The following is a 21,234-nucleotide window of genomic DNA, read 5'->3' on the forward strand; positions in this document are numbered from 1 at the left end:
TAAGGACTGGTCCACATCCATTTTTCTCCTTTTATTCTGGCCTGGAAGGAGTGAGGTAACCCCAGCTGCCAAGATAACATGAAAGCTTTCTTGAAAATCTAGAGAGATGACACCACAGTGGCACAGAGGAATGTCAGGGGCTTCTTTCATTGGACGTTAGTCGACAGTAGTGCATTGGGGGTGTGCCACAGAGGCAGGTGAAGCTGTTTCTCTTGGCCTCCGGAGGTCTGGGATGAGAATTTTCAGCCTTTAGATTTCTAATTTGTTACTTGTCATGTTGCACTAAGTTCTCCCTCTAATTAGGATTGTAGTATGCCTGACTTTAAACCGTGGGAAGCGGGCAATTACATAATGTTAGATTTCCCTTTTCTTCAATTATGGAGAGGCACGAGGAGAATGTATGCTTGCTGGAGAACGTTGGCCTGGAGAGGGAGAGTTACTGATTTGTACACATACAGGGGTCACTCAGAGGCAACTTGAGCCGACTGGCCATCCAACCGTGGCGGCCACTGGATTCCTTTATTCCTCTCTCCTCCTCCAAAGCAGGTCTTAGTTTAAGAATGAATTTTGCAGACAGCAGAGTGAATTTTGGTTATTCCTCTTTTCTCTTTCTGTTTTTTCCAGGAAGCCTTTTACCAAAGCTACAAGTATGGTCATTGATAGTTTTTTTGTGGCTTAATGTCTTGCTTCCTTTTAGAATGAGTTCCAAACTTCTCAGAATAAAGCTATTTAGAAGTAAAAAGCAAAGGACCATGTGCTGAATGACCACGTTCCTATAATCGAGACTTGACTATGATCAGTATCATTTATGTTGGCTTCTATATTATCTTTTTCTAATTCATTTTTTTCATATTCTCAATTATTTGCCTAGATAGGGATTCTAGTTTGATATATTGTAAGCTCCTTGCATTTCCTTTAACATCTTAGTTCTCAGAATTGATTGACTGTTTGTTTTTACAAGTTTCTTTTCATTTCTTGATGCTTTCAGCAAAGCAACTGATAACTGAACTGTGGTATCTCATGCCTTCAAGAAGAGAGGGTACTTATAAGGAGATACCTATAGGATATATAATTATATATTAATAGAATGTTCTAAAATTTTCACCCAGTTTGACTAACTTTTATTCCTTGCTTCACCTGTACATAGTTAGGGAAAAAAATGGAAAGAAGTATTTTCCCATATTTTTGCAAGAAATATAAGTATGTGACTTTTGGGAACCATATTGCCTTTTCTTTCAAAGACTTAGAAAACAAATGTTCTTACTCTTGAAATGAGGGTTAGTGTGTAGTTGATTTAACTCCTCCCTTTTCCCTAACCATACTTCTGGCTGCCCCAGCGAAAACCTCAGAAGCTACTGCCCATATATTTTGTCAGAGTCTAACTTCTGAGTAGCTGGAATTTCATGTGTAAAGAGAGGGTGCTCTGTGTGTATATATGTTTGGGGTGGGGTTTGACTCCTGGCTCAGAATGTGCCCTTGGGAAACCTGTTAGGAGGCTTGAGACTGAATGTGGTTCCTGACCCTCATCTCTTTTCCAGTTTGAGAAATGCCTGTGATTCTTCCGAGAGTCTCAGTGTTACTTTTTTTTTTTTTTTAATTAGGATCTTAGTACTGATCTTTTGTAATAGGAAATGAGGTATAATAGTTGCATGACAAAATAATGTTTCAGTAGATACATGATAGGTTATGGAGAGCTATAGGATTCACAGAAAAGGCCTATTAAAAGTTGGAGCCTCAGCCTAATAATCGCTTTCAGTGGGATTGTTCTGAAGGTCATTTTCAAGGGAGCACTTTAAAATAGTGGTTTCCAGCGGGTTGGGCCAGGTGTGTGTTTGGGGGAGGGTGGAGGATCGCAGTGAACTCTGGGGTATTACTCTGGGTGGATGGGTTGGGTGGTTTGAAGAAACTCAATAGGTGATTCTGTTATGTTTCTCTCCCACCCAGTTGAGAACACAGTGGCTTTTATGTCATTTTTGGATTTATGCTTGACAGTAAGGTAAAGGGAGGGCCTTCGATCATGTGTACAGTTCCCTTGATTAAAAAAGACAACTTGGAATAAATTTGGAAATGACGGCCGGCAGGTAAAAGGGTCAGGCTGCTTAGACTCCGGCAGTGGAGGTAGAACAAGTAAATCCAACTTGGTGTTTGCATGTTGGCACTTTTTTAATTGGGATAAAAAACACATAGTGTAAAATTTACCATCTTAACCATTTTAAGTATACAGTTTAGTTGTGTGAAGTATATTCATATTGTTGTGAAGCAGAAGTCCAGACTGTTTTCATCATGCAAATTGGAAACTATACCCATTAAACAACTTCTCCTTTCCCCTCTCCCCATCCCTGGGACTCACCACCATTCTACTTTCTGTTTGTATGAATTTGACCTCTTTCGATACCTCATATAAGTGGAATCATGTAGTATTTGTCTTTTTGTGACTGGCTTATTCCACTTAGCATAGTGTCCTCAGGGTTCATACATGTTGGCATGTGGTAGGATTTTCTTCCCTTTTAAGACTGAATAGTAGGACATTGTATGTATATATTCCACTTTATTTATCCACTCACCCATAGATGGACATTTGGGTTGCTTCTGCCTCTTGGCTGTTGTGGATAGTGTGGCTATGAACTAGCTCTTTGAGACCCTGCTGTCAGTCCCTTTGGGTATATACTCAAAGGTGGGATTTCTGTATCGTAGGGTATTTAATGTTTTTGAGTAACCTCCATTCTGTTTTTCATAGAGGTTATACCCCACCAGCAGTGGGTCAGTGTTGTTCCTCATCCTTGCCAACACTTGTTATTTTGTTTCTTTGACAGTGCCCTTTAATGGGTGTGAGGTAATGTCTCATTGTGGTTCTGATTTTCATTTCTCTGTTGATAAGTTATGTTGAGCATCTTTCATATGCTTGTTGGCCATTTGCATATCATCTTTGGAGGAATGTCTTTTCAAGTCTGCTCATTTTTTGATCAGGTTATTTGATTTTTTGTTGTTGAGTTGTAGGAGTTCTTTATATATTCTGGATATTAACACCTTATCAGATGCATGATTTGCACATATTTGCTCCCATTTTGTATGTTTTCTTTTTGCTCTTTTGTGTCCTTTGCTGCATGAAAGTTTTAAATTTTGATGTAATCCCATTTGTCTATTTTTGCTTTTGTTGCCTGTGCTTTTAGCATCATATCCAAGAAATCATTGCCTAGTCCAATGTCCTGAAGCTTCCTGTGTTTTCTTCTAGAAGTTTTATAGTTTTAGTTCTTACATTTAGGTCTTTAATCCATTTGGAGTTAATTTTCGTCTGTGGTGTAAGACAAGGATCCAGCTTCATTCTTTTGGGTGCAGATATCCAGTTTTCTCAGCCCCATTCATTGAAGAGACTGTGCTTTCCCCTTTCAGTGGCCTTGGCATCCTTGTTGAAGACGAGCTGGCCATATACATGGTGGTTTATTTCTGGGCTTTCTGTTCTAGTCCATTGATCTATTATTTGTCTGTCTTTATGCCAGTACCACCTTTAGCTTTTTACATTACTTTAGCTTTGTAATACATTTTGAAATCAGGAAGTTTGAGTGACACTTATTTTTTTTTTATAGTTTTTTTTTTTTTTTTAGATGTTGGGGGTAGGAGTTTATTAATTAATTTATTTATTTTTGCTATGTTGGGTCTTCGTTTCTATGCGAGGGCTTTCTCTAGTTGTGGCAAGCGGGGGCCACTCTTCATGGCAGTGCGCGGGCCTCTCACTATCGCGGCCTCTCTCGTTGCGGAGCACAGGCTCCAGACGTGCAGGCTCAGTAGTTGTGGCTCATGGCCCTAGTCGCTCCGTGGCATATGGGATCCTCCCAGACCAGGGTTCGAACCCGTGTCCCCTGCATTAGCAGGCAGATTCTCAACCACTGTGCCACCAGGGAAGCCCAGTGACACTTATTTTTAACTTATACTATTGTAGGTGCTGAGAAATAGAGAAGTAATAGAGAAATTAACAATTGAGAAAACAATTCAAAGAATTTTTTCATTTTTTGGAGGGGACTAGACCCACTTAAAGAATGAAGTAAGGTGATTTATTTATTTATTTAGATAGTTGTTTATTTGTTTATTTTCGGCTGTGTTGGGTCTTCGTTTCTGTACAAGAGCTTTCTCTAGTTGCGGCGAGCGGGGCCACTCTTCATCGTGGTGCGCGGGCCTCTCACTGTCGGGGCCTCGCTTGTTGCGGAGCACAAGCTCCAGACGCGCAGGCTCAGTAATTGTGGCTTACGGGTCTAGTTGCTCCACGGCATGTGGGATCTTCCCAGACCAGGGCTCAAACCCACGTCCCCTGCATTAGCAGGCAAATTCTCAACCACTGCGCCACCAGGGAAGCCTCCATAAGGTGATTTAAATGGCAGAATGTATGTGAGGCTGTCAATCGGCAACTAGTATAGTAAGAGCTATAGTCTAGCACTTCATTGGATATTGAATCCAGTGGCTTGCAGAAGCTTCAAAAAGGTGATGGGCCTTGAATTGGTCTTGAAGATCGGATGTGTACCTCAATGGGTATAAATACCTCAAACCATCTGTGTCAGTTCTATCACTGCACTAAAAGGGGGTCTTTATTTATTTATTTATTTATTTTACATCTTTATTGGAGTATAATTGCTTAACAATGGTGTGTTAGTTTCTGCTTTATAACAAAGTGACTCAGTTATACATATACATATGTCCCCATATCCCCTCCCTCTTGCGTCTCCCTCCCACCCTCCCTATCCCACCCCTCCAGGCGGTCACGAAGCACCGAGCTGATCTCCCTGTGCTATGCGGCTGCTTCCCACTAGCTATCTACCTTACGTTTGGTAGTGTATATATGTCCATGCCTCTCTTTCGCTTTGTCACAGCTTACCCTTCCCCCTCCCCTTATCCTCAAGTCATTCTCTAGTAGGTCTGTGTCTTTATTCCTGTCTTACCCCTAGGTTCTTCATAAAAGGGGGTCTTTAATGAAAGCCTCTGATAGTCATCTCAAGATTTTCAATGGGGATCAGTTATTATAAGACGCGTCACTATTTTTTTCCTTGACACTCTATTGTCTTCCCCATTCCAATCCAATAGTTGCTGATTTCTGCTCATTGAATAGCAGTGGGCCACATACAGAGATAGAATACTTAGCCACAGTACGGTTTTATTTTCTAGGATGTGCAGAGAACACAAAATTAACCTGGCTGGGTTGTATAGGATGAGTTGAAGGAGAGAGATTGAACCCAGAACAGCAAACTTAGTGGCTGCTTTAGTAAGTAATTTAGGCTACTTAAGACATACTTTCTCACCTTCTTAATGAAACTTTAAGGATATTTTGGTTGGGTGTATTACTTGAGGGTACAATTGGTAGAATTTCTGTGGAGGAAAAATGTAGTATGCTTGCATATAGTAGGCCTGTAGTAAAGCGTTGTTTAGTGGTGACCAAATGAATTTAAGTCTACATGGGTGGGTCTGTAAGGAGTAATTTACTCATTTATTTCATAAGTATTTATTGACTCTCACTATATGCCAGGGGCTAGTGACTGCTTCAAGTGGAAAAAGGATGCATGGCTCCTGCCCTCATGTGGCTGATATTCTTTTAGTGATTGATGTGGTCCTTCTCAGTGTTCCATTGCTCTCAGCTGGTTGGAATTTTCTTTTTTGCCAAAGGACACCTGCTTTACTTTTGATGCAAACAATTGTAGTTGTTTATTATGAAAATAGTTCTACATTAAATATTCTTTGTGTGGAGGAAGAAAGAAACACTAGACAATTCTGCCTTTTGGTTTCCAAGGAGATCTGTCTTGGCTAAATTTACTTTATCAAGTGCTTTTCTAAGTAACAGAACTGAAGGAAACTGGCTTTAATGAATTTTGCTTAAGGTTTTCCTGAGGACCTAGATATGGTTTTCCTCTACTTGCAAGCCCACTCCAAGAGAATCTAAACACCTAGTTTTGGCTGATCCTGGATTTTTCCATTAATCGTGAGATCTTAAAAGTCATATACCCCTTTTGGATCTTCATTGATTTGTTCATTCATTTAACAAGTCTTCATTGTTCATTTATTATATACCAGGTAACCTTTTCATTTGTAATAGGAAGGTTGAGGGTTGAATTAAGTTTCCTTTAAGGCCAACTGTTAAAATTCTGTGAATTTATTATTATGATTTAGTGAGATTTAGGGCTTTTTTTGCAGATAGTAGAAGTGTTTTTGAAAGAGCTTAAAAAAAGAAATTTAGAGTTTTTGTTTTTAACTCAAACATTTTAGTGGGAAAATTCCTCATTGGTGAATAATTTTAGTATTAATTTCACTCTGATCTGAAAAAAATCAACATTTTAACTCAGCTGAAAGTCTTTCCTTGTAATTTTGGCAGGAGACAATTTTAAAGCTAGCCTTTCTGATGTTACTTGTAACACGCTAGAAACTTAATTCCTGTTTCAGATGATTGGTGTAGTGCCAGTGTGTAGAGATTTAGAAATGCTTAGCACCTCTTCTCCTAGGTGCTCAGTTCTGTGTCTTTTAGAGCCCTTGTCATTTATGTGTGAGGTGGTCTTGAGGTATGGTGACATCATGTCACACGGAAGATCTGCGTACCAGTGCTGTGATAATAAGCTGGCAGTTGCCCATGCTGCCAAATCTGTAATACTCAGATAGTGTGAGATTTCATGGCTTTTTTTTTTCTTTTTAAAAAAATATTTATTTATTTATTTGCCTGCAGCGGGTCTTAGTTGTGGCATGGGGGCTCATAGTTGCAGCATGCATGTGGGATCTAGTACCCTGACCAGGGATGAAACCCAGGCCCCTGCATTGGGAGCTTGGAGTCTTAGCCACTGGACCACCAGGGCAGTCCCTTCATGGCTTTATAAAATAATATTTTTATTTTAATTTGTTGTTAGAAATTTGACACAGTATTGATTATGTGTTATGTGTTACAAGGTTCAGTTATGCAGGGTGAAATTTAAGAATTTTCTCTCATGTGGATTGTTGGCTGTTATAAATCTGGTCTCCTGTTACCAAAAGAACATTGGAATATTTGTGTAGCCCTGGCTCTGTGACTGTGGCCATTTTTCCTTCACTTACTAATCAGCAATATTCGGTAAACACCTTCTAGATGGCAGATACTGTTCTCATCCTGGATATACAGCAGTGAACAACTCTGAGTGATAAGGGAAGCCACTGGAGGGTTTTGTACAAAGGGTTTTGATCTGACATATTTGAGAATAGAATGAGGTGGGGTTTTTTTGTTTTTTTTGGTTTTTTTTTTTTGCGGTACGCGGGCCTCTCACTGTTGTGGCCTCTCCCGTTGCAGAGCACAGGCTCCGGAGGTGCAGGCTCAGCGGCCATGGCTCATGGGCCCAGCCGCTCCGCGGCATGTGGGATCTTCCCGGACCGGGGCACGAACCCGCATCCCCTGCATCGGCAGGCAGACTCTCAACCACTGCGCCACCAGGGAAGCCCCAATCTGACATATTTTTAAAGGACAGAACTCCATTGTGTGGAGAATAGAACTCCATTGTAGGGTCAGAGGTGGAGACAGGGAGATATTAAGGGTTCTAACAATGACCTAGGTGGGATATGATGATAGCAGTGGTGGAGGAGATGAGAAGTGCCTGGATTCTGGACTCATCTCAAGTGAGGCTAACATGGCTCACAGAAGGGTGAATGATATGCAGTGAAAGAAAGAGTGGAGTTAAGGGGAACACCAGGGTTTTTGGCCTGAGCACCTGGAATACTGGTGGTGCCAGGTATTGAAATGGGGAAGGCTGGAGGAGCAGGTTTGGGTGGAGAATTGAGCTGATTGGTACATGTTGGGTATGAGGTATCCGTGGATGAGGTCAAGCTGGCAGCTAGGCAGGTCTGTTAATCCTCACGAGCTTCAGTTTTCTCATCTGTGTGAAATGGGGAAAGCGTTTGCCCTTCTCAGAATTCTTGAGATCAAATGAGAGAAAAAAAGTTCAGACTTCTAAAGTAATGTCCCGTTGTGATGGTATTATTTCTGGAAAGTAGACTGGTTTCCATCTTACATACTTTGTGGAACTGCTTAACTCATGGGCCAGAATGTATTGTGGAAAGTTGGCATTTTCCCTCCAAAGGCTGGTTTTCTCTCTGGATAGATGGAAAAGCTTTCTCTTTGATCCATTCTGTGATTCCTGAGCAGCTTTTGGGAGAACTTGGTATTTTGGTTCCCTCTGGGGTGTCAGAGGGCTTCACTTTGTGTGGAGCCACTGGGGCAGTACGTGGTGTGTGGTACCAGACTGGCCCCTTAATAAACATGGCTTCAGGCCAGAGTGATTTTATTTACGTGGGAGGATGTTGTAGTAGGAAAAAGCCCTGGCTCTTTCCTTTCTCAAAGTCTCTATTATTTTATGCGTTCCATAACTTGGATCAGTTAACAAATAGGGTCTCATAGGCCATATTTATTAGGGAGACCGTTCTCCTTGTTTCCTGATTCAGAATGCCTATTTACGTATTCCTAGGTTTTTTGATTGCTTAAAATTTTCTTCTGGGCAGGTGAACTATGCTAAATATATATTTGAATCCACTGAATTAAAATTCACTTAAGATTCAAGTAAAAGTGTTGAAAGCATCAGTCATATTTCAGTCAGTGGTATTTTGAAGTTCTTACATGTCTTTCCTTTGAGGTCGTAGTAAATGGTTGTATCTTTGAAAAGCAGTATTTGCTGATAATGGATACTTCTCAACAGTGAGATGTTTCTGTAGGAACATCTTCAGTCAGGAGATAGGATGGTGGTTCTTGGTTCTTCTGATCCATAAGGCAGTTTGAACAGAAACACTACTGCTCTTTCTTCACTGCCCTCCTGGTTTCATCCTTGGTTCACAAGATTCAATTGGCATCGGCCATGTGTGTTCAATTGCAGGTTATGTGACGCAGAAAGAGAAGGTAAAGCCATTTTAGTTTTTATTTATTTATTTTTATTTTTATTTTTTGCGGTACGCGGGCCTCTCACTGCTGTGGCCTCTCCCGTTGCGGAGCACAGGCTCCGGACGCGCAGGGTCAGCGGCCATGGCTCACGGGCCCAGCCGCTCCACGACATGTAGGATCTTCCCAGACCGGGGCACGAACCCACGTCCCCTGCATCGGCAGGGGGACTCTCAACCACTGCGCCACCAGGGAATCCCCGGTAAAGCCATTTGAAAAGGGTGCCTTTGAGAGCCCGACACATGTAACGAATGTAACGTTTGATGAATAACTGACAATCTTTGGGAACTTGGTCTAAAAAATATTCTGGGTGTTCAGTGGAAACAGCAGTAATGGCTTTAACACTGAAGCAAGGCGTCGGGGGAACAGGAACTATGTTTTTCAGTAGATATTGTGGAGGAGAAATTGTTTGGGTAGTTCTCTGGTATCTTTCAAGTAAGAGGACATCTCTTTATGTTAGGGCTTTTCTCAGGTACTCAAATTTATAAAATAAGTTGATCCATCTGCTCAATAATTGTTAAGTTACGTAATCTTTTTGCTTTTCATTGAATCGGCTTACTATACGTTATTTTATTTCAGCTTCTAAGAAACTGAACTATAGGTATTCAGTACAGTATCACTTGACATAATTGTCTGATAAAACCCTAAGTCTTTGTCTTTCCTTTTGAAGTATGTTTTAGAAAACTGACATCAATTGTACGAAATAATTTGAAAGGTATCTATATATTTAATTCTGTATCTTTTCCATGCCTAATTTTTTTCTCCTAGGAGGAATACAACTTACTAGACTTTCTGAAATCTTTTAGGATTTCCAAATTGCCTAATGGCTTTTTAATTTGAACTCTAGTCTAATAATCATTTTTACTGGGGAGATAATCTCTAAGCTTCTGAAGTCATAGTACCCATTTATTGCACTCCTAAGGTTTTTTTTTTAATAACCTTTATTGAGTTTTAATTCACTTACTGTACAGTTTTCCTGCTTGAAGTGTACAGGTCAGTAGTTCATAGAGTAGTGTAATCAGCACCATAAACAATTTTAGAACATCTTCATCACCCCAAAAGAAGCTCTAGCCCATTTGCAGTCACTCCCCATTTCTCCCCAATCCCACCCCACTTCCCTGCACCCAGCCCTAGGCCACCACTAACCTACTGTCCATCTTTACAGATTTGCTTCTTCTGGACGTTTCCTATAAATGGGAACATACGATATGTGTTCTCTTGTGCCTGGCTCATTTCACCGAGCCTTGTCAAAGCACTTTAACTTTGGTGGTAATGTTACGTATTTCAGAGTCAAAAGCAGACATTCCCTGTCTGCTGACACAGAAACTACAGCCTGTGCTGGGACCAGAGAAAATAGCAAGACCACCTGTTGCCGGGTGCGTTTGTAGAACCGGGAGTGAACTTTGAAGCTTTTGTAAACAAAGCCACCCTGTCACTAATCCACCAATGTGCTCACTACTCTCCATTGCATGGTTGCTTGACTCTCTGCCTGACCACTGCCTGCTTCTTCTTTGACCATTTCGGATACCTCTGAGAAGTCATCTCTGATTCTTGCCTTTCTTTTACCTTGGGTCTGGTCCAGGAGTAAGCCTTGCCTTTTTTTCTTCCTTTTGAATTGACCGTTTTCAACTTGTCCTCTTTGTTTTATGGCCACCATCTGATACAGACCCTTGACCTTTCTACCTGGGTGGCTGGAGCAGCTCCTTTCTGACCAGCTTGACTCTTGCTGCCCCAGGCTCCGGGAGTCTTGCCTGATTATTCTTTCTGATGGATCGTTTAGGTACGTGTGCCACCTGGAGGAATTTAAGTGGTTCCAGCATATCAAAACGTGCGCTTTCCTGCCTGCTTCGTGACCTTTCTTTTGGGTCTCTCCTTTACTGTTCATCTGATTTCTTTGGCCTCCCCAGGACTGTAGGACTGTGTTTCTGCCTTCATGTGCAAGGCCTCTGTTCTCTCCTCTTCCCAACTATTTCTGACTTCCTTTGAGCCTTTGTTCATTTTCGATTTTAGTTCCATTCAATTCAAAACGTAGGTGAAATCAGTATACTCAGTTCTTTCTCTCTCTTATCCCCCTCCCTGTGTATCTTTCTCCTCACCATTATCTTGTCTCCCTTGTTCCTGCTGAGGCAATTCCAGCCCCTGAACTCTAGTTTTATCTGTAACTTTCTCAACCTTCAAGGCTCACCTCCTTCATTGCTGTCTTTCTGGTTGCTGTAACTCACCTCAATTTCTTCCTTGTTTGGGGAATGCTGATGTACTGTATTGTATACTTAAAGAGCTTACAGTTTAATAATGAATGCATAATCCATCAAGGATGTTTAACCTGGAGACGACTCAGAAGGAACGTCATCCCTTGTCACAGGAATTGAAAATCAGTCATAGGGAAGTCATCAGTCATAAATTGCCATTAGGCAATTTGGAAATCCTTTGTCTTCTCAGACCCCACAGGGTAGAAATGAGTAAATACAGGTGTTTGAGCATCAGAAAGGACTTTTCTAGAGCTGCATGCAGGTGTGCCAGGCTATGTTCTGTCCCCCATCGCATGCATAGACCGGATCATTTAGGACCGGGTCATGGTAAAGGCCATTCATACATACAGTGCACGGGGGCTCAGTGAGATGCATGGTTCTCAGTCTCCCTGGAGTATCAGAATCACCTGGGCAGCATTTTAAGTACTCAGATTCTCAGTCTTTGGAAAGTTCAGATTGAGTAGTGAAGCCAGGCTTGGAAACTTTTGCGTTAGATAACACTTTTAGGGCCAAGATCCAATGAATGTCGCATTTGTTTGCCAAATTTTTATTGAAGGCGTGCATCGTGTGGCAGTGAAAAATTGTGGGTTTTGCTTTCGTAGGACCTCGAGTCAAGGGGGGCATACAGACAGACCGTGAAACACCCTGTAATTTCTCCTCAGGCAGATGTAGATTCTTTGAGGATAGGAACCATTTCTCATTTTGTTTATTTGACCCAGAGGGATGGGCCCATTGACATTCATTCTTGGGTGGTAAACTGATTAACCTGCTGCTTACTGATTTACTCCCCGTTATAAGGCTTGTTACTGTGTTCTTTAACTAGTCGTTTTCATGCAGCTTAACTTCTCGGTTGAAAAGGAACAACTGTATTCCCAATTGCATCATGACAGGTTCATCCTTTTGATTTTGTTGCTTTCTAGTAATAAAATTTACCTTGGCTACCATTTATTGAGTACCCACTGTGCCAGGCACTTCGTGTCACATTATTGCTAATCTTTATAATAAGCCTGCAAGATAGATATTAGGACTCTGAAGGGGAGCCAAGATGTTGAGTCCTTGTTATAGAATTTCTTCTTATACATATTGACAGACATTGTAATAGCCACTGAGCTGAGGAATTGTCTAGTACGGTCTTCCGTTGGGACCAGATGGTTGAAATCATGATTTGGCTGTATGCATAGGATGTGTTTTCTTGTTGGAATGCTGGAAAGCCTGTCTACATATAATGGGGTTGCTATGACCATCACCGTTAAACCCTATACCATGCTGATGATGGAAGCTCCCCACCCATTTCTCCAGTGAAAGGCTGGTTTTGCTGGTGTAATTTTTAAGCGTGGTGGCTGTATTGTACCACGGTGGAGAGTCAGGGACAGTTCTTTGTATCTTAAGCGATGATCTGGATTTCCCAGAACTGGCATGTGACCCATTTGGTGGCCTCTTTCCCTGTATCTGTTTTAGGACTTTGGCCTGTCAACGTGACCTCCACCAGTGCTCCGTTAACAATGGTCATAAATATCTTCAGCTGAACTTCACCCATGCATTTTTTTTTTTTTTTTTTTGCGGTGCGCGGGCCTCTCACTGTTGTGGCCTCTCCCGTTGCGGAGCACAGGCTCCAGACACGCAGGCTTAGCGGCCATGGCTCACGGGCCTAGCCGCTCCGCGGCATGTGGGATCCTCCCGGACCGGGGCACAAACCCGTGTCCCCTGCGTCGGCAGGCAGACTCTCAACCACTGTGCCACCAGGGAAGCCCCATGCATTGGTTTTATGGTAGGTTCTTTAATGATACCATCTCATTTTTATCCTCATGGAATTTCTGTGAGGTAGGTATTATCAGTATTTAACAGATGATGAAGCTGGAGCTTGGAAAGGTTCAGTAACTTGTGTTGTTTTGAGACTCTGTTTGCACTTTTCCAGGGGACTCAGGCATGGTTTACACAGGAGTTAACATCATTTCTTTGCATTTCTCTTACTTCCTCCTATTGCTTCACCAAGAAAACTTGGGTGGTGCATGAGTGAACTTTTAGGAGTTGAAGAAGACTGAGTATGTCTGATCCCTGTCCAAATTTTTGGGTAATGTATTTTTCTTCCTTCCAGTGGAGTCAAAATAATAGTTGTCATTGAATGTTCTCTTTGGTCAGTTTTCTGAGATGTGGGAAACAACCTAAGGGGCTCCCACCTGCCAGAGAAGTTCCAGGCTCAGGGTTCCTACTGTGTCTAGTACAAATAGCTAGGGGAAATGTAAATATTTATAATTGTGGTGAAATAAATAGAAATCTGCACAGAGTTTGGAATAACCACAGAATTTTTTTTTTTCTAGTAAGAACACTTTCATTTTACTTCCCAACTGAAGGCATGACCAAAAAACGTGAGAAATGTATTTTCTGGGTGAAATGCTTACTTTCTCATCTTGCAGCATGAATTCTGCTGTGAAGTTATCATCTTGTCATTGATCTCTGCCTGTTGCCCTAAAATTATCGTGCTGTCATCACGTCAGCATCTGCATTGTTTTGAAATAAGTGTCTTTTAAGAGGTCGGAGGCATGTTAGAAATATATAGATTTTTAAAGAGAGGTTAATGGAACTGAAGTTAATTGCAAATACAAGAAACAGGTGTAAGATCGGTCCTGGCAATCAAGTGTGCTTCTAGGAAACACACATTCAATTGATCAAACAGAATTGAAGTCACTAGTAAAAGTTAATTAGTTAACTTAGGTCATGGTGAAAAGGGGGAACATTTTTACTGCCCTGATTTTTCTATTGAGTTGTGGGCTTTGTATGTTTATTGAATACAGCATACCGTTCTTTAAAATTTGTGTTCAGGTCATTCCTCCAAACCAAATATTTGAGACTTCTCTTTCACGTTAAATCAACCCTCTAGAGTTTGCTTTAGTATTTAGGCTTATTTAATCTTAAGGACAAAGATTAATTTTAAAGTGTGTTGTTGGGATTTCCCTGGCGGTCCAGTGGTTGGGACTTTGCCTTCCACTGCATGGGGTGCGGGTTCGATCCCTGGTGGGGCAGCTGGGATCCCACATGCCTCACGGCCAAACAACAGAAGCAATATTGTAACAAATTCAATAAAGACTTTTAAAAAAATGGCCCACATCAAAAAAAATCTTTAAAAAAATTAGATAAGTTCTATCTAAAAAAAAATAATAATAAAGTGTGTTGTTGAACTTTGGTGGCTGACCAGGGCCATGATGTGCCTTCTCAGTAGGGCACAGAGCCCCGAGGTTCTTTAATGAACTCAGTTTGTGGTGCCCTCATTCACAGCAAGATGCACAAGGATCTTACATCTGTCGCCATCCTGGTCTTGGTTGACCACTGCAGCGGTGAATCACCTTGAGTAGTTCACCTTGTCTTCAGGTTGCAGACTTTTCATGTTTAACTGCATTGACTGTTTGAAAGCTACCTTGTAAATAATGATACACAGCTGCAATAATCCAAGTCCACTAAGGACATGCCACATTCACACCTTGCTCTGCCCACCGTCAGTCGGCAAAGTCCATTTCTAAATATTACCCGAATATTCATCATTCACTCCCCAGCTACCGACTGAGCTGTTTTGTGCCAGGCACCTGCTGTGCATCAGATACTGTGCTGAGTGTTTGGGTTTTTTTGTATTTAATTTATTTATTTTTGGCTGCATTGGGTCTTCTTTGCGGTGCACGGGCTTCTCATTGCGGTGGCTTCTCGTGTTGTGGAGCATGGGCTCTAGGTGTGTGGACTTCAGTAGTTGCGGCATGTGGGCTCACTGGTTGTAGCTCGTGGGCTCTAGAGCGCGGGCTCAGTAGTTGTGGCACACAGGCTTAGTTACTCCCCAGCATGTGGGATCTTCCCAGACCAGGGCTCGAACCCGTGTCCCTTGCATTGGCAGGCATATTCTTAACCACTGCACCACCAGGGAAGTCCCCTGTGCTGAGTGTTGTGCAGATAATTTTGCAGTCCTGTTCTCAAGACGCTGCCAGCTTGTTGGGGAACTCAGGAAGAATAAAAGAAAATGACCAGCAGGAGACTAAGGAAATCATTTCAATGTATAGTCTTTCTTTTTTATTATGAAAGCATTGCATAAGGCTTTGTGGAAAATTGGGAAACTGCAAGAAAGTTTGAAGAAGAAAAAAGTCATCCACCATTCTATCACCCAGGGATAACCACCAGTGTTTTCATGTTCCCTGTCTTTTAAAAATGGCTTCTAAAAACAAGCAAAACAGAGAGATCTGTCCAGTAAAAGAGGGCTTTCAGGTGCAGTTTGTTTGTTTGTTTGTTTGTTTGCGGTATGCGGGCCTCTCACTGTTGCGGCCTCTCCCATTGCGGAGCACAGGCTCCGGACGCGCAGGCTCAGCGGCCATGGCTCACGGGCCCAGCCGCTCCGTGGCATGTGGGATCTTCCTGGACCGGGGCACGAACCCGTGTCCCCTGCATTGGCAGGCGGACCCTCAACCACTGTGCCACCAGGGAAGCCTCAGGTGCAGTTTGATGGGGGAGAAGGAAAAGAGGCCCCGGGAAAAATGCAGCGTTTCTATCCCTGGGGCTGTGACGTGGAGCACAGCAGCCTTAGGGAGGGGTGTTTGGGATTCCTCAGGAAGGAAGCAGTGGGAGCAAAACCAGAGCTGCTTTGACCGTAGATTTCTCTCTGAATAGTTTCCGGATACAAGTGTGGTGGGTTCTGATGGTTTGTAGGGCGGTAGTTGGCGTCCCAGATGCTTTTCTCAGGCACTGATTTCACTTCAATCTATTCTAGGGAAGTAAGGCAGAGCCTACCCTCCAGGACAGGGTGTGAGGGATGATGTACAAATTACATCGTGTCCACTGCTTGCCCAGGGTTTAAGTCCGGGAGAGTTCATAGCAGGAGAAGCAAGGAAAGAACAGTGCTATTTTTCAGAGTCATTTATGTACTAGCACTTGTTTTGATACATTGTCTCATTTAATTTCCATCGCCAATGTTTGAGGCAGGAATTTTCCTCATTTTTTTTCTTTTGTGGTACGCGGGCCTCTCACTGTTGTGGCCTCTCCCGTTGCGGAGCACAGGCTCCAGACACGCAGGCTCAGCGGCCATGGCTCACGGGCCCAGCCGCTCCGCGGCATGTGGGATCCTCCCGGACCAGGGCCCGAACCGGTGTCCCCTGCATCAGCAGGCGGACTCTCAACCACTGCGCCACCAGGGAAGCCCTTCCTCATTTTTTATAGTTGAGATTTAGAATATGGAGTCAGAGGCTAAGGTGCTGGTCTGTGTCACACACTGTTTCATAGTAAGTGGCCATGGCGCATACAGGCTTTGGCACTGGAGACCTGGGTTCCATCCTACCAGTGTGACCTCAGGTAATTTCTCAACCTCTTTCTTACTGTTTAAAAAGGGGACAGTGCTGATGCTTAACTCACAAGCTTATTGTCAAGATGAGATGAGACAGTGTATGTAACGTCCTTCTCAGAGGTGGGATTTAGTACCGATGGATGGGAGCACTTAGGATGGCAGTGGGGTGGCAGCATGCACAGTGCCTGGCACATAATAGATGTCCAAGAGATGCCAGTTACCCGTCCTTCCTTCTTACAAGCCCTCCCAGCTTTTCAGTTTTCCTAGTATCTTTCCCTCGGAGTTTTAAAGACCCTGATGGAAAGATGCATTTCACTTGGGTCGTAAGGGTGGGGTCTTGGATTTATAAAATCAGTTTCATCTGCATTACACAGGAAAATCCCATCTTATCAGTAGTTGTCTTTGAAAGGTCATCCTGAACATTTCCCCCTGGGTATCAGGTGAGGGAGAGGTTCGGGGTAGGAAAGCTAAGAGCTCAGATGGAGGAAAGGGGAGTAGACAGAAGAAGGAATCAACTTGGGTATTTTCTCAGCTTAATTTGCTACCTGCCAGCCTCAGCAAGGACTGTACTATATAGCCAGGTGTGGCTGGGATTTGTAACAGTGAGCTGAGGTTAAGAGGGCAGGACAGGAACTTGTCCTTGTCCCTTGTGGGACACATTTGGTTCTCCTGGCATACTCATGCTTCTTCATTCACATGTTCAGTCAACAAACGGTTTGTTGAAACTGTCCTGTGTTCAGGGCACTCTCAGTCCTTGGGATTCAAAGGGAGCATCTGGTTTCATGAGCGCAAGCCAGGTTGACAGATGAGTAACAGAAAATTACAAGTCAAATTTTAAGTGCCAGGATAGAGGGAAGCTGGGGGAGCTTTGTCAAAACATCTTAAAATTATTTTTCTGTGTTTGCTTCTTCTGTTAAACCTTGAAGGCCAGGGCTGTGTCTTTTGTGATTTTGCAATCCCAGAACCTCATCTGAAATGCATCCCTGAATAAATGTGTGTAAGTTCAAAGCTGGCACAGGGATAAAATAGTTTATAAATGGTGTGTTTCAACTATCTGTATATTCATGGAAATCTCAACCCTATAAATGGAGACATCTGGTAAGTCCTTGACTTATTGGTAGTTCTTTTCTTAGAAGGCAGAAGATGGAAATTGTGACTAACTGATTCATACCGAGAACTTTGGGTGAAAGTGGCTATTTCGTCTTGGGGTTTTGCCATGATGGAAGAGAATCTTTTGGCCTGGATTTTTAGGAAGAGATTTCACAAAGTTCAGAGAACAGATAGTGTACCTCCAAGGCCGGCAGAACTATAAAAAGGAGTATGGTTTCATCCAGATGGGTAGGGAGCTCCAAGAAACAAAAGTTGTGACTGTAGGATTTCAGATCCCGCTGATAAGGAAAAATGAGGCCTGCTTCTGAAGAAGTCAGCACAGCTGTTAAAAGGCCATTGCAGAAAAAGGCAGATTTAAAAAAAATAACAGCTTTATTGATATATAATTCACATATCATATAATTAGCCCATTTAAAGTATACGATGCAATAGTTTTTAGTGTATTATTCACAGCTATGTGCAACCATCACCACAATTTTAGAACATTTTCATCACCTCAAAAAGAAACCTCATGCCCTTTAGCTCTCACCCCTCCCATCCCCCCAGACCTAAGCAACCACTAATCTACTTTGTTTCTACAGATCTGCCTATTTTGCATATTTTATATAAATGGAATCATGTAGTATATGGTCTTTTGTGACTGACTTCTTTCACTTACCGTAATGTTTTCAAGGTTCATCCACACTGTAGCATGAATCAGTACTTTATTTTCATTGCTGAGTAATATTCCATTGTATGGATCTATAACACTTTGTTTATCCATCAGTTGATGGACATTTGGGTTGTTTTCACTTTCTGGGTATTAAGAATAATGCTGCTATTCATGTGTAAGCTTTTGTGTGCACATGTGTCTTCATTTCTTTTGGGTCTATACCTAGGAATGGAATTTCTGGGCATATGGTAACTCTATGTTTTAACCTTTTGAGGAATTGCCAGACTGTTTTCCAAAGTAGCTGTACCCTTTTACATTCCCACCAGCAGTGTATGAAGGTTCCCGTTTGCCCACAGCCTTGCCAACACTTGTTTCTGTACTGCTTGGCTTTTTTTTTTTTTTTAAACCCCACATTTGTTTACTTATTTATTTATTTATGGCTGTGTTGGGTCTTCGTTTCTGTGCGAGGGCTTTCTCTAGTTGTGGCAAGCTGGGGCCATTCTTCATCGTGGTGCGCAGGCCTCTCACTGTCACGGCCTCTCGTTGCAGAGCACAGGCTCCAGATGCGCAGGCTCAGTAGTTGTGGCTCACGGGCCTAGTTGCTCTGTGGCATGTGGGATCTTCCCAGACCAGGGCTCAAACCCTTGTCCCCTGCATTAGCAGGCAGATTCTCAACCACTGCGCCACCAGGGAAGCCCTGTTTGGCTTTTTTATTTTGGTGATCCTAATGGGTGTGCAGTGGTATCTCACTGTGGATTTGATTTACATTTCTTTAATGACATGATGTTGAGAATCATTCATGTTTTTATTGGTCATTTGTATATCTTCTTTGGAGAAATGTCTATTCAGATCCTTGGCCCATTTTATAATTGAGTTGTCCTTTTATTATTGAGTTGTAAGAGTTCTTTATATACTCTAGACACACATCTTCTATCAGATATATGATTTGCAAAATGTTTCTCCTATTCTGTGGTCTTTTTACTTTCATAGGAAGCCAGGTTTTAAGCGGTGTATAAAAGAGAAAAGGGCACTTAATAAGCATGAAAACAAAGTAGGCTGAATGACTACAAGTGTTTTAGAAAGGTTATAACTAGGATGACCTGTGGCTTGTAGGAAAAATTTTAAAATTACCACAATGATTTAAAAAAGCTTTTGGAAGTAGAATACACATCAAATGCACAGATCGTAAAGATACAGGTCAATAAGTTATCAGAAAATGAATACACGTGTGTAACCACTATGCAGGGTCAAGAAAGAGCATTATCAGACCCCAGAAGCCTTCTCATACGTCTTTGTAATCACTAGCCCTCTTTCTTCCTTAAAGGTAATTGCTCTTTTGACTTCTAACACCAGAGATTGGTTTTTACATGTTTTTGAAATTTGTACAAATGACATTATACAGCATGTTTTCATACGTACTGGGTCTCTTTTGCTTAACATGTAAAATTTATCCATATGTTGCTTGTAGCTGTAGTTCATTGCTCTATAGTTTTCAATTATATGAATGTACAACTATATATTCTACTTTTTTATTGAGGTATAGTTGATTCACAAGGTTGTGTTAGTTTCAGGTGTACAGCAAAGTAATTCAGTATACACACACACACATACATATTCTTTTTCAGATTCTTTTCTAATGTAGGTTATTACACGATATTGAGTACAGTTCCCTGTGCTATGCAGTAGGTCCTTGTTGTTTATCTATTTTATATTTTGTTTATGGTTTCTGTACTTCCAAAAATACATATTGGGCTTCCAGTTCCCATAGGGTCCTGGCATTCCTGGTTCTGGGGGCACAAAAGTTAGTGTCAAGTTCATGGTTTAGATGATCAGCTTGAAGGAAGTATTCTTAGTGCATTTCTTTGCCCATATATATATTTTTAAATTAACTTTTTATTGAAGTATAGTTCATTTATAATGTGTTAGTTTCAGGTGTACAGCAAAGTGATTCAGCCATATCTATCTATCTAGCTAGCTAGATAGGTAGATAAAGATATCTACGTGTATATATGTTCTTTTTCAGATTCTTTTCCATTTTAGGTTATTACAAGGTAGTGAATATAGTTCCCTGTGCTATACAGTACATTCTTCTTGTTTAATCTGTTATATACAGTAGTGTTTAATCTGTGTTATATACAGTAGTGTATACATGTTAATCCCAAATTTCACCCCCTTTCCCCTTAACTTAAGTAACCGTAAGTTTATGTCTGCGAGTCTGTTTCTGTTTTGTAAGTAAGTTCATTTGTATCATGTTTTTTAGATTCCACATATAAGTTATGTCATGATATTTGTCTTTCTCTGTCTGACTTACTTCATTTAGTATGATAATTTCTAGGTCCATCCATGTTGCTGCAGATTTTGCGCATATTTTTTGAATGGCTCAATTGTGGGAGAAACAGACTGATAAGCAAGTAATTACCAGATGTAGGCAGAGTGCTTGTAAAGCTGGTTGTGAAATGCTTTGTGATGCTAGGTTGGAGAGTGAGGAAGAAGACTTCTTTGAGGAGGTGGTGTTGCTTCTCAAATCTGCACAGACTAAGGGGAAGTGGATAGATTGGGGAGGGCAGGTGGGTGCTGGGGCTTGGGTGTAAGAACATTTCTACTCTACAGAGTAAAATGATTATGAAAAAGCTTTCTAGAGGTGGGAAGATGTTGCCACTGTTTGGCCTCATAGTGGAAAGCTTTGCGTATCATGCTGAGGAGTTGGGACTTTATCTTACAGGTAGGAGGAGCTCTGGAAGGATTTTAAATATCCAGGAAGCAGAATGGTCAGATTTGCATTTAAAATGTTTGCTAATACATAATGTGGAAAATAAAAAATACTAATCTGAATTTAGGGAAACAGGAAATTCTTAAAAGAGTGAAGGTAGGGATTACCTGGACCAGAAGGCCAAGAAAAGTAACAGATTTTAGAGGGATTTAGGAGAGACTAAAACAGGTCATTCTGTGCTAATCTTGTTTTCTTTTTAAAATAGATTTCAAGAAGGTTCGATAG

At 41.7% G+C, this 21,234-nt stretch overlaps 1 protein-coding gene across 7 annotated transcripts in view; it reads left to right on the top strand.

Annotated features, from left to right (window-relative positions):
- LOC308613799 (uncharacterized protein) overlaps positions 1-21,234 on the top strand; it is a 366,445-nt gene that overhangs the window by 125,599 nt on the left and 219,612 nt on the right. The window contains exon 1 of one of the 7 annotated variants that reach the window (XR_014015321.1): positions 12,447-12,934. The exons of the other annotated variants lie outside the window; for them this stretch is intronic. The gene's annotated coding sequence lies outside the window, so the exon portion shown is untranslated. Of the gene's footprint in view, positions 1-12,446; positions 12,935-21,234 lie in introns of those variants that run through there. 7 annotated transcript variants of the gene reach the window in all.

This window comes from Mesoplodon bidens (assembly GCF_964165515.1).
Source record: "Mesoplodon bidens genome assembly, chromosome: 3".
Classification (NCBI taxonomy): domain Eukaryota; kingdom Metazoa; phylum Chordata; class Mammalia; order Artiodactyla; family Ziphiidae; genus Mesoplodon; species Mesoplodon bidens.